Raw genomic sequence first — 21,289 nt, 5'->3', positions numbered from 1 at the left:
GGCGAAGCCCTGCTGGAGTGCCACGCTCCTCCATCACCACCATGCCGTTGTGCTGCTGCTGGACGGAGTCTTCCCCAATCTCTCCCTCTCTCCTTGCTGGATCAAGGAGTGGGAGACGTCACCGGGCTGCACGTGTGTTGAACGCGGAGGCGCCGTGGTTCGGCGCTTAGATCGGAATCAACCGCGATCTGAATCGCTACGAGTACGACTCCTTCATCCGCGTTCTTGCAACGCTTCCGCATCGCGATCTACAATGGTATGTAGATGCACTCCCGTTCCCCTCGTTGCTAGATTACTCCATAGATTGATCTTGGTGATTCGTAGAAAATTTTGAATTTCTGCTACGTTCCCCAACAGTGGCATCATGAGCTAGGTATATGCGTAGTTTCTATGCACGAGTAGAACACAAAGTAGTTGTGGGCGTCGATTTTGTCAATTTACTTGTCGTTACTAGTCTTATCTTGATTTGGCGGCATCGTGGGATGAAGCGGCCCGGACCGACCTTACACGTACACTTACGTGAGACAGGTTCCACCGACTGACATGCACTAGTTGCATAAGGTGGCTAGCGGGTGTCTGTCTCTCCCACTTTAGTCGGATCGGATTCGATGAAAAGGGTCCTTATGAAGGGTAAATAGGAATTGGCATATCACGTTGTGGTTTTTGCGTAGGTAAGAAACGTTCTTGCTAGAAACCCATAGCAGCCACGTAAAACATGCAACAACAATTAGAAGACGTCTAACTTGTTTTTGCAGGGTATGCTATGTGATGTGATATGGCCAAAAGGATGTGATGAATGGTATATGTGATGTATGAGATTGATCATGTTCTTGTAATAGGAATCACGACTTGCATGTCGATGAGTATGACAACCGGTAGGAGCCATAGGAGTTGTCTTAATTTATTATATGACCTGCGTGTCAATGAAAACGCCATGTAATTACTTTACTTTATTGCTAACCGCTAGCCATAGTAGTAGAAGTAATAGTTGGCGAGACAACTTCATGAAGACACGATGATGGAGATCATGATGATGGAGATCATGGTGTCATGCCGGTGACGAAGGTGATCATGCCGCGCCTCAAAGATGGAGATCTAAGGCGCAAGATGATATTGGCCATATCACGTCACTTTATGATTTGCATGTGATGTTTTTCATGTTTACATCTTATTTGCTTAGAACGACGGTAGCATAAATAAGATGATCCCTCACTAAAATTTCAAGAGACGTATTCCCCCTAACTGTGCACTGTTGCGAAGGTTCGTTGTTTCGAAGCACCACGTGATGATCGGGCGTGATAGATTCTAACGTTCGAATACAATGGGTGTTGACGAGCCTAGCATGTACAGACATGGCCTCGGAACACATGCGAAACACTTAGGTTGACTTGACGAGCCTAGCATGTACAGACATGGCCTCGGAACACAAGAGACCGAAAGGTCGAACATGAGTCGTATAGTAGATACGATCAACACAGAGATGTTCACCGATGATGACTAGTCCGTCTCACGTGATGATCGGACACGGCCTAGTTTGACTCGGATCATGTATCACTTAGATGACTAGAGGGATGTCTATCTGAGTGGGAGTTCATTAAATAATCAGATGAACTTAATTATCATGAACATAGTCAAAAGGTCTTTGCAAATTATGTCATAGTTTACGCTTTAGTTCTACCGTTTAAGATATGTTCCTAGAGAAAATTTAGTTGAAAGTTGATAGTAGCAATTATGCGGACTGGGTCCGTGAACTGAGGATTGTCCTCATTGCTGCACAGAAGGCTTATGTCCTTAATGCACCGCTCGGTGTGCTGAACCTCAGCGTCGTCTGTAGATGTTGCGAAACATCTAGCATACACGTTTTGATGACTACGTGATAGTTCAGTGCGTAATGCTAATGGTTTAGAATTGTGGCACCAAAGACGTTTTGAAACGTCACAGAACATATGAGATGTTCCGAAGACTGAAATTGGGATTTCAGATGAGTGCCCACGTCAAGAGGTATGAGACCCCTGACAAGTTTCTTAAGCCTGCAAACTAAGGGAGAAAAGCTCAATCATTGAGCATGTGCTCAGATTTTCTGAGTACTACAATCACTTGAATCGAGTGGGAGTTAATCTTCCAGATGAGATAGTGATGGTTCTCCATAGTCACTGCCACCAAGCTATTAGAGCTTCGTGATGAACTATAACATATCAGGGATAGACATGATGATCCTTGAGCAACTCGCGATGTTTGACACCGCGAAAGTAGAAATCAAGAAGGAGCATCAATTGTTGATGGTTAGTAAAACCACTAGTTTCTAGAAGGGCAAGGGCAAGAAGGGATACTTCATGAAACAGCAAATCATTTGCTGCTCTAGTGAAGAATCCCAAGGTTGAACCCAAACCCGAGACTAAGTGCTTCTGTAATGAGGGGAACGGTCACTGAAGCAAGACTACCCTAGATACTTGGTAGATGAGAAGGCAGGCAAGGTCGACATAAGTATATTGGATATACATTATATGAATGTGTACTTTACTAGTACTCCTAGCAGCACCAGGGTATTAGATGCCGGTTCGGTTGCTAAGTGTTAGTAACTCGAAATAAAAGCTGCGGAATAAACGGAGACTAGCTAAAGGTGAGATGACGATATGTGTTGGAAGTGTTTCCAAGGTTGATGTGATCAAGCATCGCATGCTCCCTCTACCATCGAGATTGGTGTTAAACCTAAATAATTGTTATTTGGTGTTTGCGTTGAGCATAAACATGATTGGATTATGTTTATCGCAATACGGTTATTCATTTAAGGAGAATAATGGTTACTCAGTTTATTTGAATAATACCTTCAATGGTCTTGCACCTAAAATGAATCTCGATCGCAGTGATACACATGTTCGTGCCAAAAGATATAAAATAGTAATGATAGTACCACATACTTGTGGCACTGCCATTTGAGTCATATTGGTATAGAACGCATGAAGAAGCTCCATGTAGATGGATCTTTGGACTCACTCGTTTTTGAAAGGATTGAGACATGCGAACCATGTCTATTGGTATATATGCGTGAAGAAACTCCATGCAGATGGATCGTTTGGACTCACTTGATTTTGAATCACTTGAGACATGCAAATCATACCACATGGGCAAGATGACTGAAAAGCCTCGTTTTCAGTAAGATGGAACAACAGAGCAACTTGTTGGAAGTAATACATTTGATGTGTTGTGACGCCCCCAATTTGACCGTACACTAATCATGCACGCAAATGTGTACGATCAAGATCAGGGACTCACGGGAAGATATCACAACACAACTCTACAACATAAATAAGTCATACAAGCATGATAATACAAGCCAGGGGCCTCGAGGGCTCGAATACAAGTGCTCGATCACAGACGAGTCAGCAGAAGCAACAATATCTGAGTACAGACATAAGTTAAACAAGTTTGCCTTAAGAAGGCTAGCACAAACTGGGATACAAATCGAAAAAGGCGCAGGCCTCCTGCCTGGGATCCTCCTAACTACTCCTGGTCGTCGTCAGCGGCCTGCACGTAGTAGTAGGCACCTCCAGTATCGTAGGAGTCGTCGTCGACGGTGGCGTCTGGCTCCTGGACTCCAGCATCTGGTTGCGACAACCAGATAGAAAGGAAAGGGGGAAAAGAGGGAGAGAAGCAACCGTGAGTACTCATCCAAAGTACTCGCAAGCAAGGAGCTACACTACATATGCATGGGTATATGTGTAAAGGGGCATATCAGTGGACTGAACTGCAGAATGCCAGAATAAAAGGGGGATAGCTAGTCCTGTCGAAGACTATGCTTCTGGCCATCTCCATCTTGCGGCATGTAGAAGAGAGTAGATTGAAGTCCTCGAAGTAGCATCGCATAGCATAATCCTACCCGGTGATCCCCTCCTCGTCGCCCTGTTAGAGAGCAATCACCAGGTTGTATCTGGCACTTGGAAGGGTGTATTTTATTCAGTATCCAGTTCTAGTTGTCATAAGGTCAAGGTACAACTCCGGGTCGTCCTTTTACCGAGGGACACGGCTATTCGAATAGATAAACTTCCCTGCAGGGGTGCACCACATAACCCAACACGCTCGATCCCATTTGGTCGGACACACTTTCCTGGGTCATGCCCGGCCTCGTAAGATCAACACGTCGCAGCCCTACCTAAGCACAACAAAGCGGTCAGCACGCCAGTCTAATCCTAAGCGCGCAGGGGTCTGGGCCCATCGCCCTATGCACACCTGCACGTTGCGAACGCGGCCGCGAGCAGACCTAGCAACCCACACAATCACGGCGGTTACGTCAACACGGTCCAACACGACGCGCGCCACTCAGTCGCTGACGTCAAGAAGGCTTCGGCTGATACCACGACGCCGGGATACCCATAACTACTCCCGCGTAGATGGTTAGTGCGTATAGACCAAATGGCCAGACTCAGATCAAATACCAAGATCTCGTTAAGCGTGTTAAGTATCCGCGAACGCCGACCAGGGCCAGGCCCACCTCTCTCCTAGGTGGTCTCAACCTGCCCTGTCGCTCCGCCACAAAGTAACAGTCGGGGGCCGTCAGGAACCCAGGCCCACCTCTACCGGGGTGGAGCCACCTGTCCTTTCAGCCCCCTCATCAGAATCACTTGCGGGTACTCCTCGAGCCGACCCGACTTTAGTCACCACGTGTGTCATGTATATAATGTATATAGTATGTACCCGTGATCACCTCCCGAAGAGATCACGACCCAGTAATATAGCATGGCAGACGGACAAGAATGTAGGGCCACTGATGAAATACTAGCATCCTATACTAGGCAAGTAGGATTGCAGGTAAGGGTAACAACAGTAGGAGCAAGGACAGGCTATGCATCAGAATAGGATTAACGGAAAGTAGTAACATTACTACACTACTCTAATGCAAGCAGTATAGAGAAGAGTAGGCGATATCTGGTGATCAAGGGGGGGGGCTTGCCTGGAAGGTCAACCGAGAAGGAGGGGTCGTCAACAGCGTAGTCGTACTAGGTAGCGGCAGCGTCGGCCTCGTAGTCTACCGGAGAGAAGAGGGGGAAGAAACAGTAAATACAATGCAAACATAAGCATGACGATGCGTGACATGACAATGAACAGTGCGAGGTGTGTCCTAACGCGACAGTAGGTGGTACCGGCGAAGGGGGGAACATCCGGGAAAGTATTCCCGATGTTTTGCGTTTTCGGACAGATGGACCGGAGGGGGAAAGTTGTGAGTTCGATAGGTTAGGGAGGTGTGGTGGACGAACGGACTGCGAATCCGGATTCGTCTCGTCGTTCTAAGCAACTTTCATGTTGAAAATATTTTAATCCGAGTTACGGATTAAAAGATATGATTTTCTAAAGATTTTATTAATTTCTGGAATTTAATTAATTATTTAATTTAATTCGAAATTTGGATTTATGACATCAGCATGATGTCATGCTGACATCAGCAGTCAACTGGGGTTGACTAAGTCAAACTAACATGTGGGTCCAGTGGGACCCACCTGTCATTCTCTGTTTAGGTTAATTAGGGTTTAGCTAAATAATTACTGTTTAATTAAATTAACTAATTAATTAGATTAATTTAAACAGGAATTAATTAACTTAATTAATTTAGTTAATTAATTAATTAATTAATTAAATTTATTTTTATTATTTGTTTTATTATTAATTTTATTTTTATTTTTTATTTTTTTTAGTTTATAATTATAATTATTATTTATTTTTTAATCATTTCATTTTATTTTCTTTTTCTTTTCGTTCTGTGGGCTGGGCCCCGTTTGTCATAGGCCCACGGGGTTCGGGCCCACGGGGCAGTGGCTCAGGGGGGCGAGGCCCACCTGGCAGTAGCCCAGGGGGGCGAGGCCCACCTGGCAGTGGCCCAGGGGCGAGCGGGTTTGGTCCACGGGTGCGGGCGCACCCGAGCGAGCGCTCGCCCGCAGGGCGGGACGAGGTCGCCGGGGCACCAAGGGCGAGGCTCGCCGGCGCGGCCAGGGGCCACGGCGGTTGGAGGCGAGGGGTGGCACCGGTGCGGTCGGAGTGGCGCGGAGGGGCAGGCGCGGTGGCGCGTCCACGGGACAGAGGGGGAGACGGGGGAGGGCGAGGCCATGGCCGAGGTGGCCGGCGTAGGAGAAGCTTCGGGAGCCGGAGGGCGGGGCGATGGTCGCGGTGCGCGGTGAGCCGTGGTGCAGGTGGGCACGGTGGCACGGCTGGGCGGAGAAGGGGGTGGGCGACGGTGCGGGGCCGCGAGCGACCAACGGCAAAGCCGCCTGCGAGGCGTTGCCTCGACGCGAGGCGCGCGGCCAGGTGCTCGCGGGGGCACACGCGGGGTAGCGCGGGGGAGAAGGAGAGGAGGGAGTGGAGGCCGTGGCCTCACCGGGGGTGTAGGGTCACGGCAGTGGGGCTCGGGGAGGAGGTCGAGGACGTCGCGGCGGAGGGGAAGAAGGCCGGCGAGGGGAGGAGGAAGCAGGCCGGTGGGGGGAGCGCTCCGGCGAGGGCGAGGCTCAGTGGAGCTCCGGGCGGCGAGGGACGGCGTCGGGCCGTCGGGGGCGACGCGGCAGGCGCGGCGAGGGGCGCCGCTGAGGGAGAGGGGAAGGGAGCGCGAGGATGAGGGTAGGGCCCGGCGAGGTCCAGGCAGCGGCGCGGGCGGGGACGGGCGCCGGCGTCGGCGCACGGCGTCGGGGTTTGGGCCGATCCAGTTCTGGATCGGGGGGATGGGGAGCGAGAGGGGGAGTGGGTGGAGGTGTCGGTGAGTGGGGGGTGGATAAGGTGTCGGTGGGGGGTGGGTGGCCGGCCGGCTGGGCCTGGGGTCGGCCCAGTTGGGCTAGGGTCCAGTGGGGGGAGGGGGTTCCTCCTTTCTTCTTTTTTTTTGTTTGTTTTCTCTGTTGCATTTTCTTTTCTTTTTAGTAGTTTTCTATTTTGTTTTCTATTTATCTTAGTTTTATAAATTAGGAAAATATTTTGTAAATTAGTGTTATGGTTTAACCCACTGCCACAAAAAGTTTCACTCCTAACTAAAATAGTTTGATATTTTATAAATGGTAAAGAGCGTTTAATTAATTGTTTTGCCACTATTTTATTTATGTTAGGACATTCAAACATTTTTAAGGATGTTGGTTTCTCCACCATTATTATCTAGGTATTATTTGTCACACCTGGAATATTTTAGTTTTGACTTTTGAAAACTTTAATAGTTTGACTTGTTTTTGAATTTTGAATTTTGAATCGGTTTTGAACTAACGCGAGATTAGCAACAGTAATCGATGTGACGTGGCATCATTAGCAGAGGTTACTGTAGCTTGATTATCCGGGCGTCACAATTCTCCTCCACCACAAGAAATCTCATCCCGAGATTTAAGAGGTAGAGTAAGGGGAAAAGTTCTAGTTACGGAATTCTAACGAATCTTCTCGGTCTTGCTTGCTCTTCTCGAAGAAGTTGATCCGTTACATTGATGTCTTCATTTTTCCTGCTTGATGAAGCTAGCATCCTTTCTTCGGGAACTCCATCGTACTTACGAAGGACAAGGGGTAACTTCGGAATAACAGACCTCTGAACGGTTGACTATCTGGTTGACAACATCGGGGAAGGTGGCGGAAAGTAACTCTCGAATGGAAATTTAAGACAATATCGAGAGAAAAGTAAGGAGGTATCGTGGGGAAGGGCAAGCAATCGTTCGATGCCTGAAGGGTTCTCAGCAACGGGAATAAGTATTGTGTCTGATACCAAAATAGATCACTAGGAAGGCGGCCCGCGAATTAAATACGGAGCCAAGTGTGAGGAATAACCATTAGAAACAGGGTTGTATAGAAGAGTCGGGTTTCGATCATGTGGAACTGTGGGTTATGGGCCCACCATGTGGTTTTTTTATAGGAGCAGTGATATCTTGCACGGTCATGATAGCAAGGCATGTCAGAGAATAACCTGTCAGTTATGTCGGCAACACGTTGGTACCAAAGGCGAGGGACGAAGAGAACCATTTTCCTGCTCGTTGAAACGAGGCGGACCATTAGACAAAGTTCTCGTCCATCGGTGGCTACCGGGATGTCATCAACAATAGTAACAGGGTCTTGCTGACAGAATTGTACACCGAGGTGTTTACATAAGCAGGAGAATATTACTGCTTAGATCATATAGAACTCAAGAAGGGTTAAACAAAAGAATGGAAAGGAAAATATCATTATCAGATTAAACAGAACAATGGAAAGGAAAATGTGTTTAAACACATATTTCAAGGGTATATTCTTCCCAAGGGTAAGCAGAGCATGATATCCATGTTGGGATATAACGTAGAAAACCCTTTAGGAAAGAGGAGAGAAATTTCATGCCATTACCCATACAACGGTGTTTGGATAATTGATAAAGAAAGTTTAGCATTATGCTTCAATTGTTCTTATTGAAATTCGGAGTACCACAGACATGCTTCGAGATAGCATTGACATGGTCAACAGGTGAAGATCAGAATTTGGAAACAAAAAGGATCCATCAGGAACAACTTATAGAATAAGTCTTACAATTTCCTCATGGAAGAACAGCTAACCTTGCTAAAAAGGAAAACTTATAACAATAGGTCCTCTGGCCAGGTGTGTTAGGCATGACATCACCTTACTGGGTCATAAATAGACCAATGTTACAACTCTTGGAAATATGTTCCAACCATCATATCTGACCGAGATTCAGATCTGATTGGTGTCAGGATAACTCAGACTCAGGATGCCTGAGAAGAAAGGTGCAACACGAATTGTCGAGATGACATTGTAAGATTCTCGAGAATTGAACTATGGAAACGAGTTCCGAAACAAGAGTTCATCATTAAACCAAGGAGAGGATGAGGGGGTGGCTGATGGACTCAGCGACAATTCCTCGAGATTTCCAAAACGAGGGATTTCCACACTTATGTGAACAAGGAGATAACATTTGTCAGATCAAATGATATAGTGAGGTATGCTCGAGGAAAACATACTCAATTAAACATTGGTTGAAAGGTGTACCCGAAATATGGGCTTAGGTAGAATGATCAATGTTAGAACGGTGATTCGATATCGAAAACACAAAGAATGTAACTATCATTCATTAACTTACAAGCAATAGGGTTGCTAGAAGTTTTGATGATTTTTTTTTGTTTTTTACATCACAGTCCATTTGCCGGTATTCCGGTTGGAACACGGGGACCAAGAAAAGAATGGTGATGGCGAGAAGCATCACTTGCATCAATAACTCATAAGAGGTGGTGAAATTCTCATGACATACTTGACATAAAAGATGGTAATACTCCAAGGTAGAATATATCATAAGCTAGATAGCAAGGAAATCAAGGTACAACACCAAACACGAACAAGTTTGTGTTGAATGGAAGGCAATAAAATGGTCGATGATAAAACAAATCATCGAGGGCAAGGATGGTATTTCTCTTCCAGAATTCGATAGATATCTTGGAAGAGCTCAGAATGTTGATGATGTTCATGACACATTTGTAGCGAGAATTTATGAAGAGGTAATCGATCGGCGATGACATCAAGTCAAAGGAATGATGAAGCGAAAAGTGATTGGAAACAGGGGTACGACACAAACTCGAAATCAAGCTTGCTGTTCCAGGAGAAATGATATGACGAGGAAAATCGACATAAGCTTAGCTCATCGTCGAAAGTGGTGCTCCGGGAATAAAGACCAGGTAGCACAGTTAAAATCGGCACGATAATGACATAGCCGAGCAGGCTAGGGATGACGTAATCGAGTACGAACTCGTAAACAAAGGAGATTATTAAGAGTTGTTTAATCGTGATGCGGACTCAATTCAGTTATCGATGTCCTTGAGTGTTTAATAACTCGGAGCCCGTGAAAAATTGGAATCAATGAGAATGTAATACTTGATGGAGAACTCATAAGAAGTTATGCAGTTCCGTGATAATCTCGAGATACCAGGGGGTAATACTCGACGACAAACCAAGGTAGAGGTTGGACTGGGGTATTGCTCTTACAGAAGACAAGTGCTTAAACTTGTACGAGAAATGGTATTTAAAGGAGAACATGGTCGGAACCACGTCCACGGATACCAGATGAACTTATTACAAGGGGATAATTATTTTAAGAGAAGCTTCCATGATAAGGTATACATCGTGTCCATGGGCATGAACACAGGGTTCAAGGTCGACTCCCACATGTTCAGCGCATAACCTTTCATTTACTTCTCATTTTTCAAAGAAGTTGTAGTGTTGAAATTTTATCTGGCAAAATACCAGAAGAGTATGACTCATGAAAACTTTTGAGTTCACACATATTATGGAAGGCATAGGTTCAACCCATCGGGGCATCGTGGAAACATATACCACAAACTTCGGAGTAAATAATACAAGCTCGAAAGTAGAGCATGGTTCACAAAACAGATGATACAATTTACCAAAGGCATTATATACCCATGGAAAGGTTCACAAGGTTATTCAGTAGGAAGGACACTGTCGGATAAAATCCAACAAAGGAACCGATGGTCCACAAGGGATCTGATGTGAGCATCGGTACTCAACCAGAGGAAGAAGAATGCAAGGAGATCTGATTATAGAAACAACTGACTAACTCAAAGTTCAAATGCAAAAGAATTATGATTTCCAAATCAGGGGGTCAGAAGCAACGCTCTGATCAAGGATGGATAAGTTGAGTAGGCTTAGGGGTACAATCGATGGCAATTTGATAGGTCGAGATCCAGCTCATGTTAAAAATGATGTGTGAGCCGGAAGGATGAATTCTTGGATCTGATTGAGGATTGCGAGCATTCGCAACATATTGAATCAATGGACTCAAAAAGATAATGGCAAGGGGTGCCAATAAGATTTCGAGACTTATGGGATTAATCATAATGCTAGTAAGCAAGAATATCAAGAGCAATAGGCTCCTGAGGATTTTCGGAAGATCGAATGTTATTCTAAACACTTTTGTGATATACTTGAATCCACTGGGGATGATCGGATACTCGGTAAGTGCGAGAATTATCCGTAGGGGTATCCAGGTGACAAAGAACAGCAAGGCAGTAAGCTCAATGATTCTCGGAACAACGGAGATAATATCGGGGTATCTTGTAATAACAAGATCAACTGGGAAACATTGTATGAATGGCGAGTATACGCGGTTATCCATAGGAGTTTATCGATGAAAGGGAATTGCAAAAGCGATGAACACAAGTTCTCGGGTTATCAGCGGAGAGTATCTTCAGGGTCTTCACGTGCAGCAGATGATCATCAGTAATAAGGGGCTCTCCGGGTGAAAGTGATAACGAGATCCTAATGTTAGATTTAGCAAAAATCACTTAACCCGAATAGAAGAGCGATCAGAGTCCCAGAGTATAGATGAGGAATAAAAGATCCTAGTACCACCCATATGGCGACGTGGGCCCGTAAGGCACACAACCATGTTAGTAAAAAGTTTTGCAATGTCTAGACTTGACTTCGGCCAAGGAGTGTGGAAGGGGGATTCCTACAGGCAGTCGGCTCTGATACCAACTTGTGACACCCCCGATTTGACCGTACACTAATCATGCACGCAAATGTGTACGATCAAGATCAGGGACTCACGGGAAGATATCACAACACAACTCTACAACATAAATAAGTCATACAAGCATCATAATACAAGCCAGGGGCCTCGAGGGCTCGAATACAAGTGCTCGATCACAGACGAGTCAGCGGAAGCAACAATATCTGAGTACAGACATAAGTTAAACAAGTTTGCCTTAAGAAGGCTAGCACAAACTGGGATACAAATCGAAAGAGGCGCAGGCCTCCTGCCTGGGATCCTCCTAACTACTCCTGGTCGTCGTCAGCGGCCTGCACGTAGTAGCAGGCACCTCCAGTATCGTAGGAGTCGTCGTCGACGGTGGCGTCTGGCTCCTGGACTCCAGCATCGTGTTGCGACAACCAGATAGAAAGGAAAGGGGGAAAAGAGGGAGAGAAGCAACCGTGAGTACTCATCCAAAGTACTCGCAAGCAAGGAGCTACACTACATATGCATGGGTATATGTGTAAAGGGGCATATCAGTGGACTGAACTGCAGAATGCCAGAATAAAAGGGGGATAGCTAGTCCTGTCGAAGACTATGCTTCTGGCCATCTCCATCTTGCAGCATGTAGAAGAGAGTAGATTGAAGTCCTCGAAGTAGCATCGCATAGCATAATCCTACCCGGCGATCCCCTCCTCGTCGCCCGGTTAGAGAGCGATCACCGGGTCGTATCTGGCACTTGGAAGGGTGTATTTTATTCAGTATCCAGTTCTAGTTGTCATAAGGTCAAGGTACAACTCCGGGTCGTCCTTTACCAAGGGACACGGCTATTCGAATAGATAAACTTCCCTGCAGGGGTGCACCACATAACCCAACACGCTCGATCCCATTTGGCCGGACACACTTTCCTGGGTCATGCCCAGCCTCGTAAGATCAACACGTCGCATCCCTACCTAAGCACAACAGAGCGGTCAGCACGCCGGTCTAATCCTAAGCGCGCAGGGGTCTGGGCCCATCGCCCTATGCACACCTGCACGTTGCGAACGCGGCCGCGAGCAGACCTAGCAACCCACACGATCACGGCGGTTACGTCAACACGGTCCAACACGGCGCGGGCCACTCAGTCGCTGACGTCAAGAAGGCTTCGGCTGATACCACGACGCCGGGATACCCATAACTACTCCCGCGTAGATGGTTAGTGCGTATAGACCAAATGGCCAGACTCAGATCAAATACCAAGATCTCGTTAAGCATGTTAAGTATCCGCGAACGCCGACCAGGGCCAGGCCCACCTCTCTCCTAGGTGGTCTCAACCTGCCCTGTCGCTCCGCCACAAAGTAACAGTCGGGGGCCGTCAGGAACCCAGGCCCACCTCTACCGGGGTGGAGCCACCTGTCCTTTCAGCCCCCTCATCAGAATCACTTGCGGGTACTCCTCGAGCCGACACGACTTTAGTCACCACGTGTGTCATGTATATAATGTATATAGTATGTACCCGTGATCACCTCCCGAAGTGATCACGGCCCCGTAATATAGCATGGCAGACGGACAAGAATGTAGGGCCACTGATGAAATACTAGCATCCTATACTAGGCAAGTAGGATTGCAGGTAAGGGTAACAACAGTAGGAGCAAGGACAGGCTATGCATCAGAATAGGATTAACGGAAAGCAGTAACATTACTACACTACTCTAATGCAAGCAGTATAGAGAAGAGTAGGCGATATATGGTGATCAAGGGGGGGGGGGCTTGCCTGGAAGGTCAGCCGAGAAGGAGGGGTCGTCAACACCGTAGTCGTACTAGGTAGCGGCAGCGTCGGCCTCGTAGTGTACCGGAGAGAAGAGGGGGAAGAAACAGTAAATACAATGCAAACATAAGCATGATGATGCGTGACATGACAATGAACAGTGCGAGGTGTGTCCTAACGCGACAGTAGGTGGTACCGGCGAAGGGGGGGAACATCCGGGAAAGTATTCCCGATGTTTTGCGTTTTCGGACAGATGGACCGGAGGGGGAAAGTTGCGAGTTCGACAGGTTAGGGAGGTGTGGTGGACGAACGGACTGCATACCCGGATTCGTCTCGTCGTTCTGAGCAACTTTCATGTTGAAAATATTTTAATCCGAGTTACGGATTAAAAGATATGATTTTCTAAAGATTTTATTAATTTCTGGAATTTAATTAATTATTTAATTTAATTCGAAATTTGGATTTATGACATCAGCATGATGTCATCTCACATCAGCAGTCAACTGGGGTTGACTAAGTCAAACTGACATGTGGGTCCAGTGGGACCCACCTGTCATTCTCTGTTTAGGTTAATTAGGGTTTAGCTAAATAATTACTGTTTAATTAAATTAACTAATTAATTAGATTAATTTAAACAGGAATTAATTAACTTAATTAATTTAGTTAATTAATTAATTAAATTTATTTTTATTATTTGTTTTATTATTAATTTTAATTTTATTTTTTTATTTATTTTTTTAGTTTATAATTATTATTATTATTACTATTATTATTTATTTTTTAATCATTTCATTTTATTTTTTTCTTTTCGTTCTGTGGGCTGGGCCCCGTTTGTCATAGGCCCACGGGCTTCGGGCCCAAGGGGCAGTGGCTCAGGGGGGCGAGGCCCACCTGGCAGTGGCCCAGGGGGGCGAGCGGGTTTGGTCCACGGGTGCGGGGGCACCCGAGCGAGCGCTCGCCCGCAGGGCGGGACGAGGTCGCCGGGGCACCGAGGGTGGGGCTCGCCGGCGCGGCCAGGGGCCACGGCGGTTGGAGGCGAGGGGTGGCGCCGGTGCGGTCGGAGTGGCGCGGAGGGGCAGGCGCGGTGGCACGGCCACGGGACAGAGGGGGAGACGGGGGAGGGCGAGGCCATGGCCGAGGTGGCCGGCGCAGGAGAAGCTTCGGGAGCCGGAGGGCAGGGCGGTGGTCGCGGGGCGCGGTGAGCCGTGGTGCAGGGTGGGCACGGTGGCACGGCCGGGCGGAGAAGGGGGTGGACGACGGTGCGGGGCCGCGAGCGACCAACGGCAAAGCCGCCGGCGAGGCGTTGCCTCGACGCGAGGCGCGCGGCCAGGTGCTCGTGGGGGCACACGCGGGGTAGCGCGGGGGAGAAGGAGAGGAGGGAGTGGAGGCCGTGGCCTCACCGGGGGTGTAGGGTCACGGCAGTGGGGCTCGGGGAGGAGGTCGAGGACGTCGCGGCGGAGGGGAAGAAGGCCGGCGAGGGGAGGAGGAAGCAGGCCGGTGGGGGGAGCGCTCCGGCGAGGGCGAGGCTCAGTGGAGCTCCGGGCGGCGAGGGACGGCGTCGGGCCGTCGGGGGCGACGCGGCAGGCGCGGCGAGGGGCGCCGCTGAGGGAGAGGGGAAGGGAGCGCGAGGATGAGGGCGGGGGCCGGCGAGGTCCAGGCGGCGGCGCGGGCGGGGACGGGCGCCGGCGTCGGCGCACGGCGTCGGGGTTCGGCCCGATCCGGTTCTGGATCGGGGGGATGGGGAGCGAGAGGGGGAGTGGGTGGAGGTGTCGGTGAGTGGGGGTGGATAAGGTGTCGGTGGGGGGGTGGGTGGCCCGCCGGCTGGGCCTGGGGTCGGCCCAGTTGGGCCAGGGTCCAGTGGGGGGAGGGGGTTCCTCCTTTCTTCTTTTTTTTGTTTGTTTTCTCTGTTGCATTTTCTTTTCTTTTTAGTAGTGTTCTATTTTGTTTTCTATTTATCTTAGTTTTATAAATTAGGAAAATAGTTTCTAAATTAGTGTTATGGTTTAACCCACTGCCACAAAAAGTTTCACTCCTAACTAAAATAGTTTGATATTATATAAATGGTAAAAGGCATTTAATTAATTGTTTTGCCACTGTTTCATTTATGTTAGGACATTCAAACATTTTTAAGGATGTTGGTTTCTCCACCATTATTATCTAGGTATTATTTGTCACACCTGGAATATTTTAGTTTTGACTTTTGAAAACTTTAATTGTTTGACTTGTTTTTGAATTTTGAATCGGTTTTGAACTAACGCGAGATTAGCAACAGTAATCGACGTGACGTGGCATCATTAGCAGAGGTTACTGTAGCTTGATTATCCGGGCGTCACATGTGTGCAGTCCAATGAGTGCTGAGGCATGCAGTGGATATCGATATGTTCTTACTTCACAGATGATTTGAGTAGATGTTGACAATATTTACTTGATGAAACACAAGTCTGAACTATTGAAAGGTTCAAGTAATTTCAGAGTGAAGTTGAAGATCGTCGTGACAAGAGGATAAAATTTCTATGATATTATTATAGAGATATCTGAGTTACGAGTTTGGCACACAATTAAGACATTGTGGAAAGTGTTTCACAATTAATACCGCCTGGAACACCACAGTGTGATGGTGTGTCCGAACATCATAACTGCACCCTATTGGATATGGTGCATACCATGATGTCTCTTATCGAATTACCAGTATCGTTTATGGGTTAAGCATTAGAGACAACGACATTCACTTTAAATAGGGCACCACGCAATTCCGTTGAGACGACACCGTTTAGAGAAACCTAAGTTGTCGTTTCTTAAAAGTTTGGGGCTGCGACGCTTATGTGAAAAAGTTTCAGGCTGATAAGCTCGAACCCAAAGCGGATAAATGCATCTTCATAGAATACCCAAAACAGTTGGGTATACCTCCTATTTCAGATCTGGAAGCAGAAGTGATTGTTTCTAGAAACGGGTCCTTTCTCGAGGAAAAGTTTCTCTCGAAAGAATTGAGTGGGAGGATGGTGGAGACTTGATGAGGTTATTGAACCATAACTTCAACTAGTGTGTAGCAGGGCACAGGAAGTTGTTCCTATGGCACCTACACCAATTGAAATGGAAGTTTATGATAGTGATCATGAAACTTCGGATCAAGTCACTACCAAACCTCGTAGGTCGATAAGGACGCGTACTACTTCAGAGTGGTACGTAATCCTGTCTTGGAAGTCATGTTGCTAGACAACAATGAACCTACGAGCTATGGAGAAGCGATGGTGGGCCCGGATTCCAACGAATGGCTCGAGGACATGAAATCCGAGAGAGGATCCATGTATAAAAGCAAAGTATAGACTTTGGAAGAACTACTTGATGGTCGTAAGGCTGTTGGGTGCAGATGGATTTTAAAAGGAAGACAGACAATGATGGTAAGTGTCACCATTAAGAAAGCTCGACTTGTCGTTAAGATGTTTTCCGACAAGTTCAAGGAGTTGACTACGATGAGATTTTCTCACTCGTAGCGATACTAAGAGTCTGTTGGAATTGTGTTAGCAATTACTGCATTATTTATGGAATCTTGCATATAGGATATCAAAACAAGTTTCCTTACCAGTTTTCGTAAGGAAAGGTTGTATGTGATACAACCAGAAGGTTTTTGTCAATCCTGAAAGATGCTAACAAGTACGCAAAGCTCTAGCAATCCTTCTAAGGACTGGAGTAAGCATCGCGGAGTTGGAATGTATGCTTTGATGAGATGATCAAAGATTTTGGGTTTATACAAAGTTTGTTAGATACTTGTATTTACAATAAAGTGAGTGGGAGCGCTACAACATTTCTGATAAGTATATGTGAATGACATATTGTTGATCCGAAATGATGTAAAATTTCTGGAAAGCATAAAGGGTTGTTTGAAAGGAGTTTTTCAAAGGAACACCTGGATAAAGCTGCTTACATATTGGGCATCAAGATCTATAGAGATAGATCAAGACGCCTGATGATACTTTCAAAGAATGCACACCTTGACATGATTTTGAAAGAGTTCAAAATAGATCAGCAAAGAAGGAGTTCTTGGGTGTGCTACAAGGTGTGAGTATTGAGTAAGACTCAAGACCTGACCACAGCAGAAGAGAGAGAAAGGACGAAAGTCGTCCCCTGTGCTTAGACGTAGGCTCTACAGTATGCTATGTTGTGTACCGCACATGAAGTGTGCCTTGCCATGAGTTGGTCAAGGGGTACAATAGTGATCCGGGAATGGATCACATGACAGCGGTCGAACTTATCCTTAGTATCTAGTGGACTAAGGATTTTCTCGATTGTGGAGGTGAAAAGGGGTTCGTCGTAAAGGGTTACGTCGATGCGAACTTTGACACTAATCCGGATGACTCTGAGTAGTAAAACGGATTCGTATAGTAGAGCAGTTATTTGAAATGGCTCCAAGTAGCGCGTGGTAGCATCCACAAGATGACATAGATATTCGTAAAGCACACACGGATCTGAAAGGTTCAGACCCGTTGACTAATAACCTCTCTCACAAGCATAACATGATCAAACCAGAACTCATTGAGTGTTAATCACATAGTGATGTGAACTAGATTGTTGACTCTAGTAAACTCTTTGGATGTTGGTCACATGGTGATGTGACCTGTGAGTGTTAATCACATGGTGATGTGAACTAGATTATTGACTCTAGTGCAAGTGGGAGACTATTGGAAATATGCCCTAGAGGCAATAATAAATTGGTTATTATTATATTTCCTTGTTCATGATAATCGTTTATTATCCATGCTAAAATTGTATTGATAGGAAACTCAGATACATGTGTGGATACATAGACAACACCATGTCCCTAGTAAGCCTCTAGTTGACTAGCTCGTTGATCAATAGATGGTTACGGTTTCCTGACCATGGACATTGGATGTCGTTGATAACGGGATCACATCATTAGGAGAATGATGTGATGGACAAGACCCAATCCTAAGCCTAGCACAAGATCGTGTAGTTCGTTTGCTATGATCTTTTCTAATGTCAAGTATCATTTCCTTAGACCATGAGATTGTGCAACTCCCGGATACCGTAGGAATGCTTTGGGTGTACCAAACGTCACAACGTAACTGGGTGGCTATAATGGTGCACTACAGGTATCTCCGAAAGTGTCTGTTGGGTTGGCACGAATCGAGACTGGGATTTGTCACTCCATGTAAACGGAGAGGTATCTCTGGGCCCACTCGGTAGGACATCATCATAATGTGCACAATGTGACCAAGGAGTTGATCACGGGATGATGTGTTACGGAACGAGTAAAGAGACTTGCCGGTAACAAGATTGAACAAGGTATCGGGATACCGACGATCGAATCTCGGGCAAGTATCATACCGATAGACAAAGGGAATTGAATACGGGATTGATTGAATCCCCGACATCGTGGTTCATCCGATCCCGCTGTTGGTTATTGGCCGGAGAACGTCTCGGTCATGTCTGCATGGTTCCCGAACCCGTAGGGTCTACACACTTAAGGTTCGATGACGCTAGGGTTATAGGGAATAGATATACGTGGTTACCGAATGTTGTTCGGAGTCCCGGATGAGATCCCGGACGTCACGAGGAGTTCCGGAATGGTCCGGAGGTAAAGATTTATATATGGGAAGTCCTGTTTTGGTCACCAGAAAAGTTTCGGATGCTATCCGTAACGTACCGGGACCACCGGGAGGGTCCCGGGGGTCCACCAGGTGGGGCCACCGGCCCCAGAGGGCTGCGTGGGCCAAGTGTGGGAAGGGACCAGCCCCTAGGTGGGCTGGTGCGCCTCCCACAAGGGGCCCAGGGCGCAGGAAGGGGGGGAAGGGGGAAACCCTAGGCTCAGATGGGCCTAAGGCCCACCTAGTGGTGCGCCCCCCTATCTCCCCCCTTGGTCGCCCCCCTAGATGGATCTAGGGCTGGCCGCACCCCTTGGGGGGGAAACCCTAGATGGCGCGCAGCCCCTCCCCCTCCCCTATATATAGTGGGGGTTTTGGGGCTGCCAGAGACATGAGACTTCCTCTCTCTTTGGCGCAGCCCTACCCCTCTCCCTCCTCGTCTCTTGCAGTGCTTGGCGAAGCCCTGCTGGAGTGCCACGCTCCTCCATCACCACCATGCCGGTGTGCTGCTGCTGGACGGAGTCTTCCCCAACCTCTCCCTCTCTCCTTGCTGGATCAAGGCGTGGGAGACGTCACCGGGCTGCACGTGTGTTGAACGAGGAGGCGCCGTGGTTCGGCGCTTTGATCAGAATCAACCGCGATCTGAATCGCTACGAGTACGACTCCTTCATCAGCATTCTTACAACGCTTCCGCATCGCGATCTAAAATGGTATGTAGATGCACTCCCCTTCCCCTCGTTGCTAGATTACTCCATAGATTGATCTTGGTGATGCGTAGAAAATTTTGAATTTCTGCTACGTTCCCCAACACAATAAACCAGGACGGAGGTTGTAGTTAGAGCATGGTTAATAGTATAGCCAGCTGCTGGCTATAAGCCAGTGCCATGTCATCTACAGCCCATCTTATAGCCAACATGTACAATAAGAGCATGTACAACAGTTCAGACAACCGCTGTCTATAATATTACTCCACGTCACTTATAGACAAAACTACAGACATCTTCTACAACAGGGTGTCTTTTGTCTATCTATAACACTAGCGGCTGGAACAAGAAAGAAACACCCAGCGGCTACAAAATTACGTTATCCAACTTAAATCCCATTGTTTTTGTTAGTTTGTTAACCAGTCACGAGGCCCACGACTTGTATTCTGCTAGTTTGCTACCGGCCACGAGGCCCACGATCCCACGACATGCAACGCGCTCCATACAACGGGAAAAAGATCGTCGGTAAGTAGCGATTTGGATGGCAACAGACCGTCGTTATTTCTGCAGATGGACTCCCTGGTTTTTCCTGTTCTCTTGCTTCCACGTAGTTTATGTTCCTACGTGTCATATTTTATAGACAGCTGACTGTATACCATTGTACATGCCCTAATAGATCAAAAGAGTGTACTACTTTTTTATTATGTGGCCCACTTCTCATTCTCACAAAGTGCCTAGGAGCACGTGCTAGAGCTGGCTCTTCACGAAGAGCCCGCTTACCTTCTCTCTCCTCTTCTCTTTCCTCCAACTAAGCAGAAATATACTAATTTATTTCTTATAGCCCGCTGACTCAGCTCTATTGTACTTGCTCTTATGGGATTACTAATCTAGAAGCCTAAAAGAACTGGCCCCTGGTACTCCTACTAGTAGTAGTACTCAAGTTGGAATTCCAATTGCACGGCACAACTTGTTAGGCAAAAAATTTGATACAGGGTGTAGGAAGCGGTTTGGGAATTCGCATGCCTTTCCAACCAGTGAGATACTCCGTACAAAGTACGACAGAGAAATAACCACAGAGAAGGAAGCTAAAAGTAAACAATCAAACGAGCATTTTTGCATTTGTTTTGCATTGAATCGTTTCACAAGCTTGACTAGTGCTGTTTTTCTACTTTTACAAAAACCGCATCGTAATGTTAAAACGTGCATTTGCACGTACATAAGTAATAGTAGTACTCCCTCCGTCTAGGTGTATAAGTCTTCCCTCATTCTTGGTCACGGTGCACAACCAAAGATGACTTATTGACCTGGACGGAGGGAGTAGCACAGTCTGCAAGCATATATCGAGAGAGACGTGTAGTGCGATAGTATATAGTAAAGTTTGTGCCATATGCACGTACTTGCAAAATGCGTACGAATACACAAGGTTTCCAAACTTTCCCTTTTACATACTTAATTAAGGACGCTAAAAATTCCTGAACGTTCGGGATTTTTCATTTGCGTCCCGAAACTAATGAGATCGCCTTACGAAACAAAAATTATACTCCTCCTAAAAGCCACGGCGCTCGTAGGAGCGCTTGCGGCGCGCCACGAGTGACCTGGTGCGCGGCCGTTTCCCAGCGCGCCGACACAACGCCTCTTCCTCAGCCTAGCATCTCGCGAGGTGCTGATTGGCAGCTTGCCGGCGGGCGAGCGCGATCTCCCTGGTGTGGTGATCCGGCGCCAACAGGTACTCCTCCTCGCTGGAAGCGTGCACCCGGTCCACGTACCG

Source organism: Aegilops tauschii, chromosome 1 (genome assembly GCF_002575655.3).
Source record: "Aegilops tauschii subsp. strangulata cultivar AL8/78 chromosome 1, Aet v6.0, whole genome shotgun sequence".
NCBI lineage: Eukaryota > Viridiplantae > Streptophyta > Magnoliopsida > Poales > Poaceae > Aegilops > Aegilops tauschii.
Note: the sequence above shows the minus strand (reverse complement) of the source record.